The 12,727-nt window shown below is 43.0% G+C and overlaps 1 protein-coding gene across 1 annotated transcript in view; it reads left to right on the top strand.

Moving 5' to 3' along the window:
• Positions 1-12,727, top strand: part of LOC124633146 — a 152,094-nt gene that overhangs the window by 61,247 nt on the left and 78,120 nt on the right. The window contains exon 2 of the mRNA XM_047168271.1: positions 11,356-11,418. The gene's annotated coding sequence lies outside the window, so the exon portion shown is untranslated. The remainder of the gene's footprint in view (positions 1-11,355; positions 11,419-12,727) is intronic.

Genomic DNA, 12,727 nt, shown 5'->3' on the forward strand with positions numbered 1-12,727 from the left:
TTTGTACTTTAATTGGCCGTTCAAAGAAATAAACTAGACATTAGAATGTAGGGGAGGCGGGTGTAAGGGACTTGTTTTTCCATTCGTGAAAGTATTGGTAAGGTATATTACTTACGTAATTTAATTAAAGTAAATACCTATTACCTAAATTAAATAACCATTTCAATTAATTATTTCGACTCAAGAAATACACCTACATACATATTTTTAGACATACCTATATCTATACTGTTCCCTCTAAAATTTACGAAGGAAACTCGTCGAAATAGTAGTGACGAAGAGCCAATGACTAGTTCCAACGGTGCAGTAGACGTCTTTCACTCCGATGGCCTGCGGTGGGCGGTTTCAGGCGGTTTTGACATACCTCTCCACTATTGGGAGAATTGAAATGTTACATATCGAAACTAAAATACAGGTTAACAAACTTAGCTTTATTATTTTTGTTGGTTGGTTCAAAAACTGTTAGATGGCCAGAGAAATTGTCAATGTTACCAGAATGGTGTGGCACAGCCAAACATGTATCATGGGTTTAGTCGGATGAGGAACGAGACAAAACCTATGACAAATGTCTTGACAAAAGCATGGGCTAAACCAACCCCCCGGAATGCTCAAAATTGGTACTTAATATATAACGTCTCTAGAGTTAAAATCAGGAAAATCTTTTCCTTGAATTTCCAACGCACTTCCGTACAAGCTACTACCGTCTCAAGCATAAACATCCAAGATGTTCTAGAAGTTTCCTAAGATAAGCTGGCGTTGTACACCACGCAAGTAGATAATAATGCTGGTCATATTTCACAAGAGCACAGCCCCGATGAAACGGGGCATTACGTCGACATATCGCTTTGATTTATGTACTGTTTAAGGACCCCTTAAAACTATACTAGGAAAGCCGATATTCGAAGAAAGGCTAGATTAATTCATTTGGGGGAACATTTTCGCACGGAATATGCATGAGACTTGATACTGCGGTCTACGTTGTGCTAATTTAGATATTATACCTACTATGTAGGTACTTTGTAACTAGTACGAAGTTGTGGAAGCATAACCCAACCCAATCAATGTAACTTCATAGTTATTGGTAAAAATATCTCGGTGGTTGATAAGATATTCTGTTCTAATCAATCAATTTACGCTCTGGTGAGTCGGGAACACCACAGAATTGATTAAGTGAAATATTCGTTTTATGCTGAAATATCTTGGGAATTTCTTTATTGTGCTTATTAGGTTAATCGGCTTTTCACAAAATACGTTTCGACAAATTGTTTTTTAGAATCATAAATACTGAAAGATATCAAACGCTCGACAGTTTCCGTGGAAGGTACGGATTTAATAAGCCATGCCGACTTCCCAGCCGTCCTGTCGAGTTCGACGCTACTGCCTACAGCTGTGACAAATTGCATCTTAATTTGAACTGATTAAAGCAAAATAAGAGTGAGTAGCATTTGAAAAGTTTCATTATGTAGAATTGAGCTGAAACATACGTGTGCGAGGCAATACTGAGCGGAATACATTACTGGCGGAACGCAATTTGTCCCAGCCCTACAATTTATGTGTACATCCCACTTTATGCAAAGGAAGTGACGAAAAAAGGAACAAAACTTTCATGTTTCGCATAATGAATACACACGAGTGAGTTGTTATGACTCACTCGATGTACTTAATTAATTTTTGTGATGGATGCCGCGGCACTTGAAGGGTTTTGGTGTAAACCTATCATAAGTTTAAATTAGCAGCCCCTACGGTTACGGAGAAAACTCGTTAAAGACTGCGCAGGCTTTTGTGGGATTATAACTTTGTTACTGTACATACCTACGCCTCGCTTCTTACGAAACGAATTGACTTATTCGTACATGAAGCCTCAATAACACTGGAATGTACTTGCGTATAACTGCTCAAGTTCTAGATGTGGCTTAATTTAGTACGGCGCGTTAGTCGATATTCTCAAAGTCTTGCTCCTTCAGAAATCTAATATTCTACAAGACATAAAAGCCTGACTAAGGTATAATTTAATAGTTAACTGATGGAGTAGTTCGATGTTCTTCGCAGACTTAAATTATTCGCTTATTATAAACTTCATCAAAGTTAGCACTGTTATTAAATATCTTTACAAATCGTAAAGATGAATAAAACAGGTACAAAGCCTAACAGTTGAAACCTTTGATTTAATAAACTTAAAGAAATAGCGAGTTGGTCTTAAAATAAATTCTACGTACAGGTGATGTTGAGAAATCTTACAACATTCCTATTCAAACAGCGTTAATGTTGACATCATAATAGCATTTTGATGACTAGTAAAGGGTTATTAGATATATTTACAATAATTTGCAACATCAATGACATAACTAGGTCGTCGGCGTAGTTGGTGTCTACCGCACAATGTATTCGTGCTTAAGGTGGCTTCCAACTATAGTAACAATGTTTGTGCAATGCACTAAATATTGTATATCTAAGACGCAACATGCTTTTAGAATAAATACATACATATAAGGATATAAATTGAAAAAGGTGTTCCATCAATTGACCAAGACATCTAAATCTTGATAGCCAATTACAAAGCTGACATCCCAACATTGTCCTGCTAAGCAATCAGCCCAATCCGTACCCCATTCAAAAATTAGCATAACCATATTATAGTAAGCTTATGTAAACAGTTAAAACGTTCATAAATAACCGGGAACGATTAACAGACCGACACATAGTACGGGGGACCGTAATATATTCACTGGCTGATCCCAATTTGTCTGACCTAACGCAATATTGGGCGCTGCTGATCCATCCTCTATAACTTTGCATATCTATAGCGCGTAAAACTTTATCTGCCTAAGTGCCTACTTGACTGTCTGCTGTTTCAACTTATCTTTGAATAATTGAAGGTTTCGGACCTATAAAAGGTTTTACCGGTTCATGTTGTTCGTTTGATTGGCATCGTACTCGATATCATTCTCGATAAATTGAACATTTTATGAACATGGTGATAAACATATTTCGTATTTTATTGGTGTCATTTGGAAATATATTTTGAATGTTCAAACGTAAACAATGATTAATTGTTGTTACGGTTTATCTTGCATTTAATCCTATCCCGTATGTGTAAAATAATATTTTATAAAGCGCTCTGTCGCAAACCAAATGGCTCGTTCAATATTTCGATTTAAAATAAATTTTGATGACAAAAAATGCGCCCCAGCCGCCTCATAAAATTTTGCGCACTGCGTCGTTAAACGCAACAGCGCACTAAACATCAAAAATAAAATTGGATATTTTTCGAGAGTTCGCTTTACAGTTCGTCGAGTTGAAAACGTTTCTATGTACATTCACGCCTTTGTAGAACAGATAGGTTTTCAATTAACTGAATAGGGAGAGAGAAAAAAAATGAGTCTGGTTACATTAAAAATAGTTGTGCAAGTGTTTGCAGCACAAACGCAAATGCGGTTCGATTGAAGTTCAGGCGATTCAGTTGGTAGAAATTGTTTCCCGTTTGCAGAACGGGTGGCACATTCCTTGCGCTCCTAACATCGGAGTATTAAGCCAGTGTAATTGAATTAAAACTTGCTATTGGATTATTTCTTCGTCTCTCCACGAATAAATCTTAATTTAAACATTATTGTGTTAACTTGTAGGTATTTTTGAGTTGAAATCGGGGTTTGATGAAAGATAAAGGTTGTAAAGTTACGAGCTACTTTGTATAAAGTTAACTCTATTTTGTTAATTAATTATGTATACTTACTTTAAGTTCTTCGCCTACCTTATTTTGGAATATGAATTAAGTTGAAGCGGTTTTTGACCTTTTTTTTTTTTTTTTTTTTTTATCGACGTAAAATCATCAAATGACCCCTCCCGCTGTGGGTTAGCAGCGGTGAGGGAGTGTCAGACTTTTACTGACTAAAATCGTCGTGTTCCGTCATAGGCCTTTTATGTACCAGGGCCGCGGTATCTCTTTCGAACAACCCGCAGCCCCGGCAGGCCTTGGCCCTGCTGGGCCCCGCTGGGGTTGCTGACGTCTCTTTGAGGAGCGCGTGGAACAACGCGCGCCGTCGACACGGGTCTGTCGTCTAGGAAGACAGAGGGACGATGAGCCACCCGAACTCACCGCCCACAGACCCACGCCTACGGTGGCCGGGAGTCATCTCGCGACACCCGGCGCCCATGGTGTCTACCTGGTCCAGCGCGGCGGCCGGGATGAGAGGTGCGAACTCTCTGGCGTTCCGCCTCCTCCTTCTCGAGCATGACCGCTTCGCAGAAGGAGGCGACGGCATCCCATTCCCTCTCGCCCCGGACCATGGCCTGAACCAGGGCCGGACGCGAGAGGTCGCCGCCGCCCAAAGCCTCGACGAGGACCCGGCGGTGCCCTTCCCATGCGGGGCACACCTGGACTGTGTGGTCCACCGTGTCCTCGGGGCTGTCCGCACAATGGTGACACCCGGGCGCCTCCTCACGACCGATGCGGTGCAGGTACCTCCCGAAACAACCGTGTCCGGTGAGGACCTGCGTCATGCGGTACGTGAGGGCGCCGTGACTCCTCCCGAGCCACTCCTCAAAGAGGGGACTTACCGCCACGATGGTGGCGTGCCCTGCACTGGGTTGCGATAGCCGCTCCCTCCAGGCCACCATGAGATCGCGCCGGAGCTCCGCCCGCTGCGCGACAACTTGCCGCGGCAACGGGGTTTCTCCCCGGCGCTGAGCCTCCTCGCGCCAGTCGTACAGGCGCAAGAAGACCCTCGCCTCCAGATCCCACGGTGGCAGTCCAGCGAGTAGGCCAGCTGCTTCGCGGGAGATCGTGCGGTACCCCCGGATTAGCCTAATGGCTATCACCCTTTGGGGCACGTTCAGGTAGTGCACAGCCCGCGGCCGTGCCGAACGTGCCCATACCGGGGCCCCGTAAAGGGCCATGGACCGCATGACCCCCGCGTAGAGTTTACGGCAGGGGGCGTTTGGGCCTCCCAGGTTGGGCAGGAGCCGCTTGAATGCAGCACCTGCCTTCTCCAGTTTGGGGCCCAAACGTCGGAAGTGCTCGACGAAGCTCCACCGGCCGTCGAGGACGAGTCCCAGGTACTTCATCGCCCTCTCGACGCCGATGGTAGCCCCCCCCACCGTGACTTGGGAGCCTGAAGGTGGCGCGTTCCGAAGCCCATGAAAGCACATGGCCTCGGATTTGTGCAAGGCCACCTCCAGTCCCAGCAGCTGGATCCTCTCGATGACTATCGCAACCCCGCGCGTCATTATGTCGGCCGCCTCCTGGTGCGACCTCCCTTGTGCCAGAACCAGCGTGTCGTCAGCGTAGCAGACCACGCTGACGCCGCTAGGGAGGTCGGCGCGCAGCACCCAGTCGTAGCCGATGTTCCACAAGAGCGGCCCCAGTACCGACCCCTGCGGAACACCGCACGACATCTCTCGCCGGTTCCATTCCCCGTTGTGACCAGGGTAAATGATGGACCTATCCGACAGATAGGCCTCGACCACGCGACGAAGGTAGGTCGGCACCCGGTGATACCGGAGTGCCTCCCTGATGCAACTCCAGGGAAGGGTGTTGAAGGCGTTGGCGATGTCAAGAGACACCGCCAAGACGACCCCCCCCCGGGACACAGCATCCCCCGTCGTGAGAGCTCTCACGCGCATGATGGCGTCCACCGTTGAGCGCCCCTTGCGGAAACCGAACTGGTGGTCCGCAAGGTCCGGCCCTATCCCCCCAAGGTGCGCGACGAGGCGGTGTGCGACAACTCGCTCAAAGAGCTTGCCCACCTCGTCGAGCAACACGATAGGCCGGTATGCGGACGGAGAGTCCGCAGGGCGCCCCGGCTTCCGTATGAGGACCAGTTTCCCTGTCTTCCAACGAAGTGGGAACTGGCCCCTCTCCAAACATGCGCTGAGAAGCCCCCTAAGTCGAGGCCCGAGAGCCTCAAGGGCCAGGACCCAGGCCTTGCCAGGCAGGCCATCAGGCCCTGGGGCGGTGTTTTTGGCTTTCAGCCTAGCCACCGCCACTCTCAGGTCCACCCCAGTCACCTCGGGGACATCGTCGTCGTCGGAAGTGTGGTCCGTACTTGACACCGCGGGTTGCAGAGACATGGGCGGGGGAGAGTGTTCCCCGCGCGAAGGGAACAGAGCGCTCACCACCTCCTCCACCAGCTGAGGCCGAAGACTCTGGGTCAGCGGGGGGGCCCATGGGCGGAGCTTGCCCCGCACCATTTTGTACGGGCGCCCCCACGGGTCCCTGTCCAGAGACCCCAGCAGCTCCGCATTGGCCACCTCCTTGGCCTGGACGATGGCCAATTGGAGGGCGGTCTTCGCAGCTCTGTAACCCTCGTACAGCTCTGCTTCCCTGGCTTCTGCATCCGGAGGGCGGATGCGCAGCCTGCGGTGTCTGGTGTACAGGTGCCTCGCAGCGACGCACGCCTCTCGAAGGGCGGCGATCTCGCGAGACCACCAGTACACCTGGCGTCGGGCGCGTCCTGGCGGGACTCGGGGCATGGCCACGTCACAAATCTCGGACATGGTCTCCCGGAACCACTCCGCCTCGTCGTTGATGTCGGCGGGCCTGTCCGGTGATGACACCCAGGCCTGCACGACTGAGGCTTCCAGGAGAAGCTCCCGGTCAAGGTGCCTCAGCGCCCAACGTGGACCACTCGGGGTCTGCAGGACCGGCGCGCTAGGGTTCTGGGCGGAGACGTCAAACCGGATGTACCGGTGATCGGAGTAGGTCTCCACCCCCTCCTCCACGCGCCAGTCAAAGACACGCGGTAGCAGAGCGGGGCTGGCGAACGAGATATCCACCACTGACTCGCCCCGCATCCGTACACACGTGGGGACAGAACCCCGATTGAGGACGACCAGGCCTGCTTCCAGCGCCCAGTCCTCCACCATCCTACCCCGTGCATCTGTGCGTCGGGAACCCCAGGCCAAATTCTTGGCGTTGAAGTCCCCTAACACTAGCACAGGGAGGGAATAACTTCCGACGACGACGGACAACTCCAGGAGGGAGTTGTGGAACTCGGCGAGAGTTCGGCTCGGGGAGAAGTACACCCCCACGACGACTATCTCCCCGAACCGTGCCGCGACGCAACCCCTTCCACTCTTCACCCCTTCGAGGGAAGGAGTACCAGCGGCGGCCGACGATATGATGGTCACTGAGCCGCTAAGGTCCTTAACCCAGTCATCCCTGGGAAGGACAAAGTACGGCTCAGCGACCACGGCGATGTTGATCGACCACTGCGCCATGCTTTGGAGCAGCAGATCCTGGGCACGGGCGCAGTGGTTGATGTTCGCCTGGAGGAAGCGCAATGGAGCCAGACTAGCACTCCATCACGTCTTCCTCCTCTAGCGGTTTTTGACCTTACGTTTGTTTTGACGGTTTTTCATTCAAAATATGTTTAGGCAAAAAATATCGTTTCGATATTTACAAACTGCACGTCAATCACGGCAGATAGGGTGCCAGGAGCATTAATAAAACAACATAGGTATAACCCACGTAGGTAGGCAACTACCGATACTGACAGCAGCCCCCACTGGCCCCGGAGGGGTTTTCTAAATGAATTTTTGGCAGTCAATTTTACTAAACGCAAAAGTTTTTTGTTCATACGTCAAATACCGTTCATACGCCGCACCCTTTTTTACACAAGCAAAAGAATTGCAATAAGTTGCAGGCTCGTTGAGGAACATATCTACCGACTTGTAACTTTTGACCCAGGTACCAAGCATGAGTTCAGCTGGCCGTCATAATCACTACTCTAAAAAGCAGGTTTATTAATTTTCAAGTAAATTACCCTTTATTAAAGAAGGTACAAATTTCAATAATTTAAACACCTAAATCAAAAAATATCTGTAACAAATCTTTTCGTTTACCGACAGCAGACAACTACTTAAAAGCCACAATATTTTTCACATTAAAACCTTTACAGACACGTATTGTCTCTGTGGTAGGTCCCCTTTATAAATTGAAAGACATTTACAATAATTTAGTGGGCAACTGCCAACTTTTACGACGTACCTGTATGTTTGGACTGGAAATAAAAATGTAGCGTAAGAAAGCGTTTTCACGGGCTTTCGTTCAGTATTGTTGTTGCTGATTTTTCCTGACTAAAACAAAGACTTTCTATTTTTAACCTATTTAAATAAAAAAATGCATCTGGTTACACTGGAAGCCGACTCCAAAAAGTTGATAAAAGGCAAGGCAGATGAGTTGAGGTAAAAATGACACACAATATTATTTAATCTAACTATAATTTTACTTTTGTAAAAAAATATAAAAATACATATTTACGAAAGCTCTGTATGCAGCAATAAAAGCTCAATGTGTATATATGTTATTGTAAATACTTTTTGAGTACACCAGAGTCATAAAAATACCTGTAAAAGCGCCGTCGATCTAAAGGGCATTTAACACTTGATATAAAATACACAGTAAAAGGGTGAGAGTTAAATATTGTCCCGTATAGTGTAATTTATACGGACTTGTTTATTTTCCCTTGTTATTAGGCTTCTCATAATATTATCCGAAAGTTTGCGCAGACCTTTTGTAACGAGATACAGGACTATAATAACACAATTAAAATTCATGTATTTGGTGCTTAATTAATATTTATAAATATATTTTTGGAGCCTTGTTTAGGTGTTTTTGTTGATATTTGGATCAGATTTTATGAACAAAGTTTTGTGTATGTTTCATTAGTTTTTGATTAGTTTTATCTTATGCTTAAAGTAAAACGTGATCAAGAATTAAAATAAAGAGTTTTCAGTAAGCTTAATCTAAGCTGAATTTAATTTATTCTAATTATATTGCAGTGAACTGTACATCATAGTATTAAAATAGATTTATTTATGAGCAATTTGAATAGAGCTTTAAATTACCTACAGGATAAGGCATCTGGAATGTTTTAGGAGGCGGGGCAGAATGCGGAAAGCCTTGCATTATAAGAACATTTGACGTACATTAAAATTGATATGTGTAGTCGATTGTTTATTTGATGTATTATGACAAGGTGTCGACCTTGCACTATCATATTATTTATTACCATACACTTACGCTTATACTCGTCAACTTTTTACGTACTCAGTACATCTTGCTCTTTTTTAAGTAAAGCTCCTTCAATTCATCAAAATGTCTTTAATTAAATTTACAACATGAAAAATACCAGCAAAATTTTCTCGAGTAAATAAAAAATCTTATCAAATATCCTTAGGTTTGGCCTTCAAGCTTTGTTTTAATAAGTATGAAAAAATCTGCAGCTATTTATTTATAAGCGGAATTCTGTGTTGAATATTTTTACAGCTGTTTCAGTAATGAAAGTTTATGTTGATTTTATCTTTGTAGCTATTTTCTTTACAACTTCTTGGTAGTAAAGACAATCGCATTTCCAAGGCTTCCTCTTTGTGGAACTACTTAGTCTTTTGTGCCATCTTTAGACTTGTTTATGAATTTAATTAGAAGAAAAATTTAGTTTTCATTTTTCTTCAACATTAAAAAAATGCTGCAAAGAGAATCATTTGAAACAGTCTCCATAGAAACGGGCTGCATTGTATCCTCCTGCAATATCTCGTGAAAATCATAACCAGTTCTTTTGCATGTCCCGAAACTGTGTGAAAAGAGAATCACGACATTGTGACGTCACACATAGACAAGCGCAGTGACGCCGATACGTCAAGCGAGAGACATTCGATTGACACTCGTTGCAAAATCTTTTCACTCACAAAGGAGACACAGCTACACTGCAGTATCTATTCACTCCTTTGTAATACTCATGCAATGGTATCGAGCGACTATAAAACATTTTCTTTTAGGAAGTCATAGACTTTATTTATTTCAAAATGCATTCCTAGCAAACTAAATGCTTCTTAGCATTTTTCAAATATGGCTTTACGTCAATAGGTTAATTCTTAGCAAAAGCCCACTTACATAGCAATGGGATACGGTCAAACATAAGCCGCTTTAATAAAAAAAAAAGAGAAATAGAAATAATAGGTAGGCGTGTAAGGCTAAATAGGGGGAAGGGTTGTATTCATTGGTGCGAGAAGTCAGGTACAGCGGTCACCAACCCGCTTACTCGACGTTTGCGAATATTTTTACCATTTTGCATCAATGGAGCAATATTTATCTGAAACTCTTGTACCTACAGACCTACGTGTTTATATCGGCGATCATAATATTTTACAAAGTCAAAGTCATATTTCAAAATTAGAAAGTAGGTAGATACAGCAGGCTACAATCCCCACACACTAATAAAGTGAAAGAGGTAAAGGATGTGGAAAATCAGTAGGATGACTAGGGCTTTAGACTACAAAGTACAATGCTCGTTAGTAGCCACCTGGGACTGTCCCGTCTAACGGTGGACACAGTAATTCCGAATCATCGGCCCTACCACAATGAGATCGACGCTTTTAGCGGAATTAAAACGTGCGACGGACGGTGTACATGTTTTATTGATATTAATGGATGCACGCCAGCACTGGAAAACATACTCTTCTGCGGTCGAGTCTTTGGAAACGATTTATGAGTACCTACGTTGAAAATGATTTCGGTTACGAATTAAGCTTAATGCGCCCGAGTGGGACGGATGGCTCAGATTTATTTTAATTCGTTCCTCTTCATTTTATATAAATATTTTGGCTATATTTATTAGTCTTACTGTCAATACCTCGCAAAAGACTTTTTCCATTCGGCAGCGTTATCAGTTTTCAATATCACCGTAATGACGACACGAGAGCGCTGCAATTAAAATAACGTTCATTATCGTTTTTATTGCATTTTCTCCTCATCTCTGAACTATAATTAAAAGTTGTGTATGCGAAATCATTAAAATTGAAACCGAATATAGTGTACGTTCGGTTGATGAAACGTATTGCTGCTCATTTGAGTTTTAAACTGATTAACGATGGAAATTCGATTTGATTTTCGGGCTGCGCCTCACTTGGCGCCCGATTACCGATTCTCGATTGTCAAACAATACATAATGGTATTTAGAAATTAAATTATGAATTGTAATATGTAACCTGTGTTGTGCTGAGTGGATTGTCGGCATTTATGTACAGGTCGTTGTAAAGCATGAGATACACGGAGCGGTTAGGTATTAGTTGCACAGACTTGTGGCATTTGTTCGGAGTCAACTCAAGTAAATGGGCTCCTCGGATTTTGCCGAGCTTGACTCAACACACGTTTGCTTCCTTTTATGTACTTGCTAAGTCCTCATGTGTAGATAACGTCTCATTTTCAACTGCAAGTTGTACTTAATAGTATTACCTGAAGACGTAAACAGGACTACTTAGAGTAAAATCTCACTTAAAGCTTGTGGGCAAGAAGATTTGCTGATTTCGATGAGAAAAATATATTTTATTTGCTAATAAAAAAAATGTGCTTTGTTCCAGGTATTTCACAATCTTGGTCTACATACAAGAAGTGATCTGCTGTGGAAAATACAACTTCACAAAGTAAGTTCGTTGTTTATTTACTAATAATATCATCATTTAACACGTTAAAGCGATAATTGCCATAGATTGTGAACCACGATAAATAATATAATCCTGTAATATCAAAGGCTTGTGGCCCAGCCCACATAAATCAGTTGGAACAAATTTTTAATTATAATACGCTAGGCCCTCGTGTTCACGGATTTTATTTGATACAAATATCGTGTTGAAATGACATAGTGTTAATTAATTGCCATACGGTTTTACGCTGTGTTTTATAAAGGGGTCCCTTTGTTAATGTAAGTACTTATTGATTAGTTCCGTTTTAAAATTGTGCCTTAATTAAGTCATGGCATTATGAATGTACTTAATATGCAAATAGTTTAATTGTTTAATTAAAAGTAAGGATATAAAATCTATTCACTATTAGATATAAAAGTTTTTTTTTCACTAATCACACAGATACAATATTCAAAATAATAATAATATCTCTGTCGAAATCTAATAATAAGTTTCCCATACTTTCCGCAGGCTTATCTACCTAGGCCTCCAAGTTACGCTAAAGTTACAGCAATGCGTCAGTCATACAATAAACCCCTTTAACTTATGGCAGGCGCCCCATTGGCATAATTTTGTTCTTACCAGTCTTATTGTACTATCTATGGAACTTTGTAGGCTCCAACCTAGTTTTTATACGACCTTGGCTCTACAGAAAAGAATAAGTAATGTCACATTTTTTTGAAATTAGAACATATTAATAAAACCTTGAAAATAGCTACTTTAAATAAAGAGTTCGATTTTTAAAATGAATTTGAACAAAAGCGAAATTGTAAACCAAATAAAAATAAAAGAATAAATGGAAACATTTGAATATTCTAAATTCAAAATAGCTTTTACTTTTTTCTTTAAAAAAAGAACATAATGAAGTAGTGCGGTTGCTTATGCCTGATGGTACCTGAACTTATTAGTTGAACGCCCGCCACTGCACCGGCTGTACTCACCCGACCATGGCGAGTCACGCTCTGCCACCGTTCTAGTTTTAATCTGTGATAATACCTACAATTATTCTCACAATACACACCGAAATTACTCTATTCTCTGTAGTTTTGTTTCGTAGGAAATTAAGGTTAGACGTTTTTTGTTTTGATTCAGAAATAGAATATTTCGCTGATTGTGACACTGCAGGTGTCACAGTATTAGTCATTTGTATGTGCCTACGATCATTTTAAGTTTGCGGCCTGAATGAAATAACTTTTTTTCCTAAATTATTAAGATTTTATCTAGTTGTGAGTAGATGAAGATATTTTTTTTTTTTTGATAGGATAAAATA

The sequence above is a fragment of the Helicoverpa zea genome, chromosome 9 (genome assembly GCF_022581195.2).
Source record: "Helicoverpa zea isolate HzStark_Cry1AcR chromosome 9, ilHelZeax1.1, whole genome shotgun sequence".
In the NCBI taxonomy this organism is placed as follows: domain Eukaryota; kingdom Metazoa; phylum Arthropoda; class Insecta; order Lepidoptera; family Noctuidae; genus Helicoverpa; species Helicoverpa zea.